Raw genomic sequence first — 17,469 nt, 5'->3', positions numbered from 1 at the left:
TGATCTTAAACTCCTGGCCTCAAATAATCCTCCCACCTCACCTCTCAAAGTGCTGGGATTATAAGCGTGAGCCACCATGTCTGACCCAAACAAGTCTTCCTGATAACAAACCTTGAATTTATCAGCCCAAAACAACCTTCTGCTAGATGGGGACACTCCTGACTACAATATCCATCCCGATGAAATGTGCATTGCCATTTCCCCAGCCAGTGCAGCAGCACATACAGCTGGTTTTCTGTGTGTGAATGTTTATGGTGTCTGTGCTGGATGAAACACGGGTTGCACAGTGTGTGAAGCAAGTCCCTGCAGAACCTGGAGCAACTACTCAGCACGGGGTGGTGCTTTACAAAGAGCGCTTTGATGTGGTCGGCCGCAGTCAGAGCTGCCCAGCAGCCTCTCCTGCAGCGTCTCCAGTGGCATTGCACACACCCAAGCCCGACGTGCCATTCTCGTCTTTGGAACGAATCGTAGCTTATAGAATGCTCTGGAAGTGTTGCCAGAGAATGATGAAAGGTGTTAATTTGACGATTTAAACTCAACAAAAGGGCCTCCTTGTTGAGACACTAAGCCTCTCACATGCATTTATTAACCAATAGATTTTTTGGTGAATTATCCCTTCTTTTGCCCATATTGCACTTTTTCTTTTTGATTTGCATAAATGTTCTTATATTATGAAAACACCAATCTTCTGTTAGTCTGTGTCTGTCTCTATTTTCTCTTCCATTTCCTGTATTGGCAATGTCTGCAAATGACAAAATATTGTCTTGTTCTTTTCTGCAATCGTTACTTCTATCTTTTCCATCTCATCTCATTGTCCTGGTTGGGACCTTCAGGAACACGCTTACTGGACACTGTGGTAGTCCCAGTCTCACTGCATATCTGATTTTAAAGGGACTGTTTCTCGTCTTTGCCTGTTAAATGTTAGTATTTGCTGTAGGTTTCTAGTAGATAGTATTCACCCGGCATGGGAGTCCCATTCTAATATTATATTAGTTTGCTGATGTATTTCTGGGGTTTGTTTCTTTCTTTTGTGTGTGTGTGTGTGTGTGTGTTCTTTTGTTGTCGTTGTTGTTTATAGACAGTCTTATTCTGTCACCCAGGCTGGAGTGCAGTGGAGCGATCTCAGCTTACTGCAACTTCCGCCTCCTGGGTTCAAGTGATTCTTGTGCCTCAACCTCCCAAGGAGCTGGGATTACAGGTGTGCAATGCCATGCATGGCTAATTTTTGTATTTTAGTAGAGACAGAGTTTTGCCATGTTGGCCAGGCTGGTCTCTAACTCCTGACCTCAGGTGATCCACCCTCCTCAGACTCCCAAAGTTCTGGGATTACAGGTGTGAGCCACCACACCCAGCCTTCTAATGTATTTCATAATGAGTAAATGCGGAATGTCATCAAATGCTTTTTTCCCTGCGCCTTTTGAGGATAGCATGCTTTTTCTTCTTTAGCCTATAACTCAGTGAATTATATTAATATATTTCCTAAGTTTAATAATCTTGCAATCCTCAGGTGAGGTGTGCTGATGTATGATATACACAGAAGCATTTCATTTGTAAATTTTTAAAGGATGTTTGTGTTTATGTTCACAAGTGAGATTTTCTTCTCTCCCCTTGTTTTGTCTGGTTCTCTCATGCTGTTCTGTGGAACAGTCTTGAGAAGTTATCTTTTCCTGGGAAATTTGGTAGATTTCACTTATAAAATCATCTAAGCTTGGTACTTTTCGGTTTATTGATTTTACTACTGATTTAATTTCTCTCATGGTCATTTTTAAACCTATAACTTTTATGGCTATGGTTATATGGTTAAATGTCTGTTTAGGTTTTAAATCTGTACTTGAGTCAGTTTTGACAGGGCACCCTTTTCTAGAAAAATAACCATTTTATCTGGGTTTTCAGATTTACTGGAGTAAAGTTGTCCGTTGTGTTTGGTTATGAGTTTTAATCTTTGGGACAGCTGCATTGAAGTCTCTTTTTTCTTCCTTCTTTGTTTTCTTTCCTTCTTTAACGTTTTCTCTTTTTTTCTCTAATCAAACCTTCCAGAGATTGTAGACTTTACTTTTTCCCCAAAAATTAGCTTCTGCTTTTGTTAATTCTCACAGATATTTTTGGTTGTCTAATTTGTCAATATCTCCTCATTTATTTCTTATTTCCTTACTTGATTTTGGTGTAATTCTTTTTTCCGAAAATAACTTCTTGAGATGAACACTTACTCTTTTTTAATCTTTTTTCTTTTCTTATATATTTATTTAATGCTCTAATTTTCTGTAGGCTGTGTTTTTACATGTTTGTACATGTAGTGTTCTTGTCATTCAATTCTATATATTTGATGATTTTTATAAAGGCATTTTTTTTCTAACTTTTTCAAGTTCAGGGGTACATACGCAGGATGCGCAGGTTTGTTACACAGATAAACGTGTGCCATGGTGGTTTGCTGCACACATCATCCCCTCCCCACAGTATCAAGCCCAGCATCCACCAGCTATTCTTCCTGATGCTCTCCATCTCCCAATCCCCTGCCCTCCAACAGGCCCCGGAGTGTTTTGTTCCCCACCATGTGTCCATGTGTTCTCAGCATTTAGCTTCCCCACTTGTAAGTGAGAACACATGGTATTTGGTTTTCTGTTCCTGGGTTAGTTTGCTAGGGATAATGGCTTCCAACTTTAACCACGTCCCTGCAAAAGACATGATCTCATTCTAAAGGCTATTTTTTGAACCCAAAGTATCTAGGATTGTTTTTGCAGGCAAAACATTATTGCTAATTATAACTATTTTACATTTTGAACGGAGAATATCATCTATAGCACAAACCAGCAAATATTTTTCTGTAAAGGGCCACTATTGTCAATATTTTAGGCTTCGCAGGTTTCATTGAATCTCTGCTACAACTACAGCAAAGCTGAAAAGTGATAGGAACGTTTGACTGACATACTCAGGGGTGCGACCTGACCATTAGGCCAGGTGAAAAAGCAGCTGCTAGAAGATTCTTGAGGCAGAGCTAGAAATTACACCAAGAGTAGATGTGTTTTCTTTTTGATTTGTACCTAGCAGAATGGTGTGGCAAGTTTCTCAAGCATTCCATTCATTTCATGTAGAAATAACCTAGAATGAGAAAAAAGGCAACAAAAATCGGGTGTCCATGCCTACACAAAACAGAAAAAGAAGATTGTTCAAATATCTGTAACCAGGCCTAGGGAAATAAAGGCAGCTAACAAAATGCAAACACTATTGAGGTGTTTTGTTTTGTTTTTTTTTTTAAGGAAAACTGGGAAGGGAGAATAAATAGGAGGGACATCAGGGGCAAGATTAGTTCCAAAAATGCACCTGCAGAGTTCTGGAGCTTGTTGGAAGGCAGGCAGCAGCTTGAGTTAGCTTTCAGCAGCCAATCCCCAGAGCTAAGCGCAATCATCAAGCAGTGTCCACAGGGAACAACAAGCAAGGGGCTCCAGCAGAAGAAAAGGAAGGTGCTGGTTGGTGTTGCAGGTCATCTTAGGAGGACAAAGTTCATATCCACGAAACTCATGAGCTGCTCCTGCACCCCCCGAGTCCAGTTGCAAGGCCATGGGCACTGAGACGTGCTCTTCGTCTTTTCCAGTTCTAACCTAGACAGTCTTCTCTTTTTATGGAATACTCTTCTGAGAAATACCCCAAATAAATTGCTGAATGATGCTTTGATGAGATCCTTGAGGACCGTCAAAAGAAACAACCTTCTGAAGACAACCAGATCTAGAGGTGTGCACCTGAGCCCCGCAGTTCCTCATCTTTTTCTAAAGGAAGTGCAGAACCGAGACCGAGCGTGAGGTCTGAGTTCCAGCTCCTTTACCACTCGCTGTGGGACTCTGGGCAAGTCAGTGACCCTGCCTGGGCTTGCTTTCCTCATCTGTGAAATGGGATGCTACTTGAACTTCCCTTATACGGTTCTTGTAAGGATTAGTGAGCTCCTTTATGAAACTCTATCGGGCAGTGCTCAGAGCACAGTAACTACTACACTCTAGCTTCTCAAACAGACGTTTTTTACAGCAGTTTTAGGTTCACAGAAAAATTGGTCAGAAAGAACAGAGTTTTCCTGTACGCCTCCTGCTCCCGCACAAGCATAGCTTCCCCAGCTACCGATATCCACCCCCCTCACAGTTGTGCATCTGTTCCAATCGATAAACCTACATTGATACCTTATTACCACCCAAAGTCTACATCCAATTTTTATTAGAATGATTTTTTTTAATTTTTATGATTTTTTTTCATGGGGCAATACAAACATATCTTGGCACAAACTTATTCCCAAGCTTGTACACTCTGTTTTCTTGGGATAAAGGTGGTTCAAGGTATAGAATTTTGGTTTTTAGTAAGACCCATAGAGAAATGTTATGATCTGAATGTGTGTGTTTCCTCAAAATGTATGTTGAAATCCTAGGCTCCACAGTGATGGCATAAGAAGTGGGGCCTTTGGGAGGTGATGAGGCCATGATAGTAGAGCCCTAATGAATGGGACTGAGAGGCAACAGACAGACCCTTGCCCCTTCCCCTATATGAGGTCACAGCAAGAACTGTGCAGTCTGCAACCCTCCCCAGGCGACTCTCACCAGAACCCAACCAAGCTGACACCCTGATCTTGGACTCCCAGCCACCAGAACAGGGAGAAATAAATTTCTATTGTTTACCAGCCACCTGACCTATGATATATTTTTTATAGCAGCCTTAATGGACTAAGATAGTAAGGGAGTCAGTTAGCAGAGAAAATAGTAGGCATTGGAGATAGAGGACCTGGGTTTGGCTCCAAATTCTGCTGCTAGTAGCTCTGAGACCCCAGTTCTCTGAAGCTCAAGGGTAAATAAACGCAGACATCCACCCAAGGACGGTGGCCGGGTTACAGTGGAGTTCACAACAACCATTAATATCCTGATGGTGCAGTGGCTGGGTGGGGCATAGTAACCTCACCTTTATCCTTTTCCATGTCTTCCCTCAGCATTTCTTTCCCTTCTTAAAAGAAAAGGTACATCATTTATAATGTTGGTTTGGTGCAGGGAACATTATCAGGGTAGGTGGCAATTTACTTGAGGAGTCTCGATGCGTTAGCAAATACTCTTTCCTTTGCTGCAGTATTGCGGAAGTCCATAATACAACGGGTTATTTTTTTCTTGTAGTCAAAAGCAGTTGTACATTATTTTTGCTTGTCTCTGATGGCGTCAAGTCTAAGTCACAGCCATCAGCTGACTCCTGATGCGTGGGTAGAAAAGGTCCTGACAAGCCGCATCTTTTCCTGCCCAAGAGTGGTAAACATGTTGCTCCCTCTAGCATCGATACACTCTCTGAAGATGGCTTCCTAAGACTGTGTGTACCCTAACAGGCTATTTCTTTGTGCAAATGACTGCACTTTAACATTTTTATTATTAAAAATGAGAACGAGTGGTAGGAAAACAAGTCCTTTGTGGGTGTCCCAAATAATTTCATCTGATTGTAAAGTTCAGATATATAGGGTAATGTCATTAACCTTTGGTAGCTTCTTACGCAAATAATTTCTCTAGAGTGTCTATATTGTGAAATGTATTTTTATTTCCCAAGTAGAACATGCCACTGGGATTTTGAGAAAAAATAAATAAAATATGTAAGTTCAGCAACAGGAATATTGACATTTGTTTTTGAAGACAATAAAGCTCGGCTTTCAAAATGATGTCGGCTTTTGGAACCCACAATCTATAGACGATTCCATCTAATCTTTATTGAATGCCTGCTGTGTACAGACACTAGTATGTGAAACCTTTTTATGGGGTAGGCTTTACTTTATTTATTCTCTTTTTATAGATGAAGAAACTGAACACAGAGGGAGGGATTATTCACCAAGTTTGCACGGTTACTATGGAGCAAGGCAAGATTCAAACCAAGCCTTGGTCATCTGCAAAGCCCACGCACTTCCCAGGTGGCTGCACTGCCCTTCTCGGGACCCAAGGGAGGCTCCAGACCTGGGCTAAGCAGTAGAATATCTGCCAGCCACATGAGGCTATTAAGACTAACTATAGAGTATTTAAAATTAAATTGAATCAAACGTTTAATCCTTTGATTGCACCAGCCCCAATTCAAGTGCTCAAAGCCTTATGGCGGCCAGTGCTTTCCCCTGCACAGCACGTCCAGTAGAGTCTTTTACAGCAGAAGGCTGTCTTAGACATGACCATTTGGTTGCTCTCCACTTCTCAGCCCCTCGGCTTCCGCTGGAAAATCATCAGATGTCTCTGTGGAAAAGCGACACCCAAAGCTGGGTTTCCGGGTCCTGGCTTACCTTCCGTCTGGGCTCTGTGACCTCAAGTCCCTGCTCTTTTGCTAGCTTTCTGGTTCCTTCCTACAGTTTGGTCCATGTTTTCTAGCTCTCGGTGGGAGCACTGGCCTGAAACAAGTCAGGTCACTTTCTCCAGCATTTCGTTTTCCCTATGCATCTGTCCACATGCCTTTCCTTTGCTCTAATCCACAGAGTCTTCTGTTGCCTGGTGGACAGTACACCCAACCATGCCTATTATTTAAAATATGTTGTTTCTAAACCTCTTCTAGTGATTGTCTCAAGGGATGCTAGCCACATGTCATGCATCCAGAAAACCCCATTATACCCAAATGCTACCAGCCTCATGGGCATCTACACACACATGACGCCACATGGACAGCCAAGGCCAGGTCCTCTCTTGGCACTCGCATATAATCTCCCCTCAGCCAACTCTGTCAGGGCTTCCCCAAAACGTGCCTTGCTTACCCATCCAGGGCATCAACCTCTGTCCCCACTCAGCTTCACCTGCTCCCCCCTGCAGCTTTACTTGACCTATCAATCAATACACCCACAGTCCTGAAGACACTAAAGGACGCTCATCCATCACCGCCTATGGGACTCGCCATGACAATACTATTATTATGCCTCTTGAGGCTGGCTGAGTTGCCAAATTCCAAGAAGCCAGCGCAAATGTGTATTCCAACGTAATTACATTTATTTTTATTTATTTTATATTATTTTTGTTTATTACAAATAAGCATGTAATGCAATGTGGGAAGAACAGTTTCCCAACTCTTTGCTGCAGCTTATGACCTGGTTCCCAAGTGCCACTGCTTGTTCCCAGAGTATCCCAGGAAAGCGGCCTCTCTCTCTCTTTTATTCTTCCTCCCTTCCTTTTCTTTCCTTCCTTCGTTCCTTCCTGTCTTTTCTTTCTCTCTCTCTCTCCCTCTCTCCTTCCTTCCTTCTTTCCTTCCTTCCTTTCTCTCTCTATCTTCTGTGCTGTCTTTCTTTTTCTTTCTTTCTTTTTTTTCTTGCTTGTTTGCTTGCTTGCTTGCTTTGCAGAGTCTCACTCTGTTGCCTAGGCTGAAGTGCAATGGCATGATCACAGCTCACTACAGCCTCAACCTCATGGGCTCAAACAATTCTCCCACCACAGCCTCCCAAGTAGCTGGGATCACAGGTGTGCACCACCATGCCCAGCTAACTTTTGTATTTTTTGTAGAGATGGAGTTTTACCATATTGCCCAAGCTGGCTGCAAATTCCTGGGCTCAAGCAATCTGTGGGCCCCAGCTTCCCAAAGTGCTGGGATTACAGGCCTGAGCCACCACACCTGGCCACAACTTTATTTTTTAAAGCATATTTAGGGTCACAGCAAAATTCAGAGGCAGGCATAAGGTTTCCCATATACTTCCTACCTCCACACATGCATAACCTCCCTCATTATCAACATCCCCCACCAGAGTGATACCCTGGTTACAACTGATGAACTTACATCGACACATCATTGTCACCCGAAATTCATAGTTTACACTGGAGTTCACTCTTAGTGTTGTAAATCCTGAGTTTAAACAAATGTATAATGACACATATCCATCATTATAGTATCACACAGGGTATCTTCACTGCCTTAAAACTCCTCTGTGCTATTGATCTCCCTATCCCCAACCCCTTGCAACCACAGATCTTGCAACCACTATAAGAATGTCTTATAGTTAGAATCATACAATATGCAGACTTTTTCAGATTGGATCCTTTTATTTAGTAATGTGCATTTAAAGTTCCTCCATATCTTTCCACAGATTGCTAGCTCATTTCTTTGGATGTCTCATGGTTTATCTATCCGTTTACCTACTGAAGGACATCTTTGTTGCTGCTAAGTTTTGGCAGGTATGAACTAAACTGCTGTAAAGCTGCTATCTGTGTGCAGGTTTTTGTGTGTATGTGGATGAACATGTGTTCATCCTTTGGGTAAATAGTAAGGAGTGTGATTGCTGGATCCTATGGTAGAGTGTTCTTAGTTTCGTAAGAAACCACCAAGCTGTCCTTCAAAGTGACTGTACCATTTCGCATTCCCACCAGCAACGTTCCTGTTGTCCCATATCCTCACCAGCGTTTGTGTTGTCAGTGTTACAGATTTGGTCATTCTAAAAGATGTGTAGTAGTGTCTCATTGCTGTTTTATTTTGCACTCCCTGGTGACATGTGATACACAGCATTCTTTTCATATATTTTTTCCCATCCATATATCTTCTTTGGTGTGTTTGTTAAGGTCTTCGGACCCCTTTTTAATCGGCTTGTTTGTTTTCTTACTGCTGAGTTTTAAGAGTTCTTTGTGTATGTATATATTTGTTTCTTTCTTTTTCAAATTTTATATTAGACTCGGGGGTACCTGTGAGGATTCGCTACCTGGCCATATTAGGTGATGCTGAGGTTTGGGGTGTGAATGATCCCATCACTCAGGTTCTAAGCATAGTACTCAACAGCTTTTCAAGAAGGTGTTTTCTCTATGCTCAGTAGGTAAGCCTAAAGAAATTGTGTTCAGCCTGGCCAATCACCCTTTCTCACTCAGAATGACTTTCTGTGCTTTACCCGGATGTATATACGAGGTCTGTCTTTTAGCCAGTTTCAAAGATTTTTATTTTACCTTTAATTCTGACAGCAATTGGTATATTGCAGTTCAATTCTGCCACTAACCACCTGGAGTTAGCACGAACCTCACGGGTGAAGAGCACAGTCAGTCCCGAGTGTATGTGTAAGAATATTCACATAGCCCCCTCCAGACAGCAGCCACAAGTTCAGTGTGTCCCAGGCCACTCACACTTTTGACCAACTGGCTAGTAATTCAAGGACTTCCACAATCCTGTCACATTTGATCATTGGCTACAACAATGCATAGAACTCAAGAAAGTGCTACACTTTTGATTATAGCTTTACAATAAAGAGAACAGCTCAGGGCCACCCAGATGAAGAGACACAGGGGGAAGGCCTGGGAGGATCCCTAACACAGAGCTTCCTTGCGCTTTCTGTGAAAATAAGGTGCACCTCCCTCCTGGCAAACGCACGTGTTCATCAACCAGATCACTCCTGATGTTCAGTTGTGGAGTTTTGACGGGTTCATTACGTAGGTATGATTGACCACTGGGCTGAACTCAGTCTCCAGCCTCCCCTCCCTTCTCTGGAGCTTGGGCTGGGTCAAAGTCGTAACTCTAGTATCTCATGGATCGTCTTTCTTGTGTCCAGCCCCCACTCCTGAAGCTGAAGCTGTCTAAGGGCTCACTGGGAGTCGCCCCATTAGCATAAACTCAAGAGTGAGCCAAGAGGCTCATGAATGACAAAGACAGTTCTACCACTCAGAAAAATCCAAGGGCTTTAGAAGCCCTGTGCTAGGAACTCAGAACAAACACCAGACAAATCCCTTATTATAGAAAAACTTTATAGCTTATTCACAGGTATATGATGAGACTTGTATTCACGAACGGAAGGATGTCAGAATCTTATTTTCCTACTCAATAATAAATCAAATACCATCTACTCCTTTGTATGACTTCCTCAAAATCTGTCCAAGAGAACAATTTAAATTGCAAGATGGCAATGGATCATATTTTTTCACTTGGAAAAGATAATATTGCTACTGCTACCTCTCCTACCACGATGACTAATGACAACCGCTGATCTTGCTTTTGGAGCCTATACTGTACACTACTTAAAAGACAATGAGTTAGGTAAAGGCAGCAAATACAAGAGAATTCGGCTTCAGAAAATCGTTTTAAAAGTTTGCTTCTTGAAACTGATTTCCACCAAAAGCAAACAATTTATAAAGGCTACACATGTACGTTCAGCCCAAATCATGTGCACAGAGAACATGAGAAAGGTTGGAAAGCCAGGCTTGCAAAACACTTAGGGTCAGACTTGAGTGAAAATGCAAGCCTCAGAGTCAAAACCAATTTACAATATAAGATGCAGTTGGTTGGCATAAAGAATGCAGTAAGGCTTGAAAAAAAAACTTAATTAAGAAAAGTTTGGGGGAAAAAAAAGAGAAATGTTGCCTGGAGCTTTCATTGAAATCAGAGACGTCCTAAAAAGCCCATGGCCAGTTCTGGCCCCGCACAGCTGAAGGATCTGGCAAAACCCCAGCCTTCAGTAATAATTAACACTCATAAAGTTAAAATGAAGTTATCAAGGGGCCATTTTGGCTGTGCTTAAAAGACTAAACACATCTGCCAAAACAATGACATTTCCAGACTCTTAATTTTTGCAACATGTATATATGTGCTCTCAGTTTTCAGTGTATGCATTACTGAGAGGAAAACAACCAGAGAGAAAGAAAAATGTTTTCTCATTAATCAAAAGGAGATTAGACTGCTGTTTCTGCATACTGTGCACAGCAAGATTCAGAGTTAAACATCGCCACTCAAAGAGTTGACGTTGAACAAAAAATAACAATTGAACTTATTCCTGCTTTACATCAAAAGTGTTATTAATTTTAATTTCCTGGGCATACAGTATGCATCAGTATTTTCTGAATTAGATCCTGAGAGAGTGATTTTGACTATGGAACCACTAGTAAAATATCAGCTCACATTCTACAGTTATCAACATCCAGATAAAGAAGCTAATGTCAGGGAATGCCAGCAGAAACTAAAACAAAACACTCAAGAAACTGTGGTTCTGAAAGAGAGTACAAAGTAACAATGTGTGAAATATTTGAAGAAATAAAAGGCAGAATTAGTAAAAACGCATATGAAAGGTCAATGAGACAGATTATTTTTGAAGTGTTTTTAAAAAAAAAAAAACTGTGTGTGTATGTGTGTGTGTGTGTGTGTGTGTGTGTGTGTCCAAAGTCTTGCAAGTTTCATGAGAAAAAAGAGGTAGAATGGGAGCACATTCAACTTTGTTCAGTGGATAAATGGATAAACTCTGAGTTGAGAGACAAAGTCAAAAGTTGACCTTGCCCAGATGTTTTGAATTCAGGGCTGCTGAGTTAATGAACAAGATAATGGAGTTCCATTACTAACTAAAAACCCTCGACGCAAAGGCCCAGGACTTCCCCACACCCTGGTTTTCCTCAGTCATCTCTCTTCTTGTATATCTCATATATTTTCTTAGGAGAAACCATGTACTTTGCAAGGATTCTAATACAGTACTTCTGAGTTGTAACTTTCTTTTATTTACTCAATAAATATCTAATGAGTGACGACTATCTGCCAGGACTTCTTAGCACTGGGATTCAACAGAATTTGTGCTCCTGGAATTATATCCTAGAAAAGAGGCAAAAATAAACAGAGGAAATGCAAAAGCAATTACGATCATTTTAAATGGTGATAAATGCTTTGAAGGAAACAGGTAATCCAGAGTGACTGGTGATGAGGGTGGCTGCGTTAGGTGGAATGGCGCTGAGAAACCAGGCTGAAGCATGGTTACTGCTGAGATCCTACTGACGAGGATCCCAGATGACAAGGCTGGCCAAAGAGAGAATGGATGCTTGAGGGAAACAGGCAGAATTTCAAACAGAGGGTCTATAACTGTGTGATGGGAACGGCTGTCTGTGTGGAAAGAATCTAGAAAATGTCCTTCTGGACCATGTGTGAAGCGGTAGGAAACAGAGTCCAAGAAACAGGCATGAACCAGATTCCGCAGGCCTGAGATGCCAAGATAAGGTATTTGGATTTTGTTCTCAGTGTGCTGAAAGGTGCATTTGAGAGTTTGCAACCAGGGAGGAGTGTAATCTGATTTACGTCTTGTTAAAAAGTCTCTTTGGCTGTTGTGTGTCTACATGTATCTACAACCACATGTAGATACTTATGAGAGGTATCAAGGGCTTCTGACATTACAGGGCTTGAGGTACCCTGAAGGGCTCCCTCACTACAACATACATGGTAGGATCCCAGGAAAGCAAGGGAAATTTTCAAGGAAGAGTGAGGAGAAAGGTTGAGCTGAAACCTGAACAGAGCAGGTGTGTAAATACAAACTCTGAAGGCAAATTCTTAGAACTGCACTGCAAAGACGAAGTCAAACTTTGGACCCACTGCAGGACTGGATATCTGAACTCAAGCTCCTAAAGAAGCAGTGTGGTTGTAGTCTGGTAGTATCCTTGAGCTCCCAGCAGAAGCAACAAAAATGCTCTATATTGCAAAGTAACCTGTTTTAATCCCAAAGATTTTCTCAGATTAAGTTAAAAAAAATATGAGCTCACAATCTATAGTTATCAACATCCAGACAAACAAGCTAGCATTAGGGAATACCAGCAGAAACAAACACTCAAGAAATGGTAATTATAAAATAGTATATAAAGTAACAGCATTAGGGAATACCAGCAGAAACAAAACACTCAAGAAATTGTAATTATAAAATAGTATATAAAGTAACAGTGTGTGAAATATTTGAAGAAATAAAAGGCAGATCTTAAAAATCATTATGGAGGCCGGGCACAGTGGCTCATGCCTGTCATCCCAGCACTGTGGGAGGCCAAGGCAGGTGGATCACCTGAGGTCAGGAGGTCGAGACCAGCCTGGCCAACATAGTGAAACCTCATCTCTACTAAAAATACAAAAATTAGCTGGGTGTGGTGGCACACACCTGTAATCCCAGCTATTTGGGAGGCTGAGGCAGGAGAATCACTCAAACCCGGGAGGCAGAGGCTGCAATGAGCCGAGATGCAGACACAGACACTGCACTCCAGCCTGAATGACAGAGTGAGACTCCATCTCAAAAAAAAAAAAAATAATAATAATAATAATTATGGAGTAAAATACTGTAAAAAATTACAAGACATATTTGAAAATGATCAAATGAAACATTAAGAAATAAAAATGTAATTATCAAAATTAAAATTTTAATGATAAGCTAACTTGTGGATTAAGTAGAGACTGGGAGAATTGGTGAACTGAAAGATGGGCTTAAAGAAATTGAACAAAGTCCAATACAGGGATAAGGAGATAGGAAGTATAAAAGAGAATAAAGACACAGAGGATGGAATAAAATATTTAAGTTATATCTATCCAAGTCCCAGAAGGAGAGAATAGAGAGACAAGAAAAGAGGTGATTTTTAGGAATTTCCAGAGCTAGTTGATTTCGTGGTGCACAGATGCAGGAAACATAACAAATACCCAACAAAATAAATAAAAAGCAACATATATACAGACAGATTTTGCAATATGGTTGTAGAATCCCAAGTCAAAGAGAAGATCTTGAAAGCAGGCAAAGAGAAAAATAGAGCAACTACAAACAAGTCATCATTATCCCGACACAGGCTTCTCACCAGAAGACAATGAAGTCACATCTGACCACAAAATTATTGCCAACTTAGAACTGTAAAGCTATCAAAAGTATCTTTCATAAAAAGTATCTTTCAAAAAGAAAGGCAGCATAAATACATTTTCATTTGAATAAAAATGGAGTTACTTTTAGAAATCTTCTGATCTAAAATATGCTAAAAGATGCATTTCATTAAAGGAAATTCTCAAATACGTATGTGTTTCAGTAGGAAGTCCAGAAAAAGTATCTAGAATAAAAGCCTGGGATACTTAAAGGAATGATGACCAAAAGAACATTGAAGTAAATAAAAACAAATATTAGCAGTGTTAAACAAAAATGTCTCATGTGGGGTTTTAAAGAAAGGAGGGAGAGAGCTAGAGTACTAGACATCAATGGCATGTGAAAAAGCGGGGAGGAGACGATAGGAGGATTTTTTTGTTTGTCCTGTTTTGTTTCGCTTTGTTTTGAGACAGAGCCTCACTTTGGAGTGCAGTGCCACGATCTCAGCTCACTGCAACCTCCGCCTCTCAGGATCAAGGGATTCTTGTGCTTCACCCTCCGGAGTAGCTGGGATTACAGGCACGTGCCACCACGCCTGGCTAATTTTTGTATTTTTAGTAGACACAGGGTTTCACCATGTTGGCCAGGCTGGTCTCAAACTGCTGACCTCAAGTAATCCACCTGCCTCGGCCTCCCAAAGTGCTGGGATAACAGGCGTGAGCCACCGTGCCTGGCCTATAGATAGGAGTTTTATGCTCTAAGGTTCATGTACAGATAAAGAGATAATTAAGATATTTATCAACTTTAGATTCTGTTAAATCGTCACAGTGACATTTCAAAGGTAGTTGCTCAAAGAGGAAAATAGATCAATAACTTCCAAATTATTATACAGGGAAAGTATGGAATAAGACAAAATTAAAAATATACCTAACTCAACCTACTCCCCTTTCAAAGAAAGCAAGACAAAAGAAGGATAAAAGGAGCAAGAAAAAAATTAACAGTTAGATAACTGAAATAAATCTAAAAACATCAGTAATAACAATTACTACAAAGTGACTCACCTTGCTCTTCAAAAAAACCAGATGGAATATTTTTAAAAGTAATAAAACACTTGTTACAAGCAACATACCTAAAACAAAAGAGTGGCTGGAAGATTGAAAGGAAAAGGTTGGAAAATATAAACCAGGCAAATAATCAATAAAAGGCTGGTTATCACATCAAATAGAAGAGTCAAGTCTTGAAGCATTATTAGAGTAAAGATGGTAATCAAACAAGAATAAAAGAACCAATTCACCAGAAAGCAAAATAATGTATAACTTATATGCATCTAATGAAATAAGCTAAAAACATATAAAGCAAAACTTGATAGAATAACTATGGGAAGAAACAGCACGTCTGTAATTGCAGTGGGAAATGTTAATACACTTCTCTCAATTGTCAATGCATGAAATAATCTAAACAACTGCACAATGATGAACACAAGCAGTTATTCAAACAGCTACTAACAAGTTTCAACTCATAAAAATATATAGAATCCAGCCAGGTACAGTGGCTCTCGCCTGTAATCCCAGCACTTTCAAAGGCGAAGGAGGGAGGATTTGGCCCCAGGAATTCGGAGCCAGCCTCAGCATGGTGAAACCTGGTGTTACTAAAAAATACAAAAATTAGCTGGGCAAGGTGGCATGTATCTGTAGTCCCAGCTACTTAGGAAGCTGAGGTGGGAAAATAGATTGAGCCAACAAATTGTTCTCTCTTCCTGAGATGGAGCACGGACAGCACTGCAGAGCAGTAGGAATGAACCACAGATCTAAGCCCAGCAACATAGATGAGCCATAAAAGTAATGCCGAATTTGTAAAAAGCAAGAAAGCATATATGAACCTCAAAACAAAGTTAAATAACATTTTAAGTGATATACAACATATAAATATGTGTTAAAAATATTTAAGTATCAGGGAAATGATCACTTAATTTCAGGTTGGAGGAGAGCTCTTGCTGGGGAAAAGGCAGGATAACAGGATCAGGGAAAACACACAAGTATGAGATGAAATCGTATGACATTGCCTCTATTCAAAACTTTTAATCTTCAAAATGGCATTTCACATGGTTCAGCCTGATAGCTCCAAGTGTCCTGGTAACATCCTGTCACTTAAGATGAGTTGTGAGTTTACAAATATTAGGTTTATGATTATGACACCTAGCTTGAATTTGTTTATGTATTACATTATGTGTATAAAGTATTACAACATTAAAAAAAAAAAAAAAAAAACCTTTCTTAAAAGAGTACAACAAGGTCCCTGCGGTCCATGTGAGAGAGGGTTGGACAAGGTTGGAAACCAGATAAAGGAGAGACGTTAAAGGGTGGAGGATTTATTATACTTAGTTGAAGGCAAACTCAGTCAGGCTCTCTGATATGCTGGTTACTGGGAGTGAGGGAAAGAACAGCAAATCTATGTCAATTTCCTCTGAGCTAAATGAAACAATACAAGATGATGCTTTGATTTGGGGAAGAGGAGTTAGGGTTTGATGTGGGTTTGTTTTATGGTATAAAATATACCACCATAGAACTGATAGATGTTCAGGACAGAAATTTTAGGAAATGTAAAAAGTATAAAAAATAAAATAGGTTGCCACCCCCAACCCACTCAGGCTAACGGCAACAGCTAAGGTACTGAACACTGGTTAAAAAAAAAGAAAAAATACATGAGAAAAAAAAAGTCTATGAATTGTTTGGTTCATGGAAAGCCCTTTTGCAGTCCGAGGACCATATTATAGCAGGAAATGCAGCTAGAAAGAATCGCCTGGAAGGAAAAGCTGCAATCACAAATAAAATCATCAGTTGTATAATATTTTTCAGTCATGATAGGAGGCAGGTATCAAAGCTGCTTTCACCAAAAAATGTGGGGATATGGCTTTCATTGTGCCCCAGTGTGAAATTGTTCCAGTTAAAGGGGTTTGCAGAATAGCAACTGGTTGTTTTCTTAAAAGAAATCCTGGTGTCATCGACAGATGTGAGTTTTACTCACCTAACATGGAGATGTTTTCAAGGGTGCTGCCAGTAACGAGAAACAGAGAATTGCTATGAAATTTTGCTATGCTGGACTTGGTAAAGGCCAAAGTGAAGTGGCTAGCATGAGTCATGCTGCACAGGTTATTTTTAAAATACTGGAGAAATCCTGGTTGCCACAGAACTGTGTACAAGTTGATACGAAGATTGAATTTGGTGTTGATGTAATCACCAGAGAAGTTGTTGTTGTTGATGTTACTGATAATGATACCCAGGGACTCTGGCCATCAAGAGATCAAAGCCAACAGAAAGACAAACAGTCTTACTGTGACCTCAAAGAAGCAACTCTGGAAGGGCTCCAGATGGTAAAGAAAAACTGTGACTGGGCTGCAGAGATGGCAGAATTGCTTTGGAAATCAGAAAGTCAGTACAGGGGTGTAGCATGCATGGCCTCAATGTCTGATCTAGATCACCATGAAAAAATCAAGAGGGCCTGTGGAAATTTAGGGTTTGGGTAACATCTGCCCACAAAGAACTAGATGAAACTCTGGGGATTAAAGCTGAGTCTGAAGGATGGCATTCTTGCTGTATTTGTGGCAGAGGCATGCAGAGGCCATGGCTGGGGACCAATGATGCCTGGGAACACTGCACAGCCAGGTAGTTATCAGCTGTCCTCCCCTCACACCAGACAGGGAGCTCAGGATGTGTGAGCTTCCCTTGACAGGGGTCTCAGGTAGTGGACCATACTTTCTGCCGACGGATTAAGCCATCATTTGGTAGGGGGCAAACTGTGAACAAGCATATTGAACACATTGATTTCACTGAAGAGAAAATCAGAGTTGTAATTTATAAGAAAAACGATGCCATTGCATTTTTTAAGGAAAACACTTCAAATTTCTAATTTAGCTGCAGGAACAAAAGCAAGATAAAAAGATGAGTTTATTTATTTATTTATGTATTTATTTATTG

General features: G+C 40.6%; 1 pseudogene; it reads left to right on the top strand.

The window, feature by feature from the left end:
* Positions 1–251: 251 nt before the first annotated feature.
* LOC108516809 (multifunctional protein ADE2 pseudogene) lies at positions 252–17,237 on the top strand (annotated as a pseudogene).
* Positions 17,238–17,469: the final 232 nt, after the last annotated feature.

Source organism: Rhinopithecus bieti, unplaced genomic scaffold (assembly GCF_001698545.2).
Source record: "Rhinopithecus bieti isolate Rb0 unplaced genomic scaffold, ASM169854v2 scaffold_38761, whole genome shotgun sequence".
NCBI classification, from domain to species: domain Eukaryota; kingdom Metazoa; phylum Chordata; class Mammalia; order Primates; family Cercopithecidae; genus Rhinopithecus; species Rhinopithecus bieti.
This window is presented reverse-complemented; position numbering and strand designations above follow the sequence as displayed.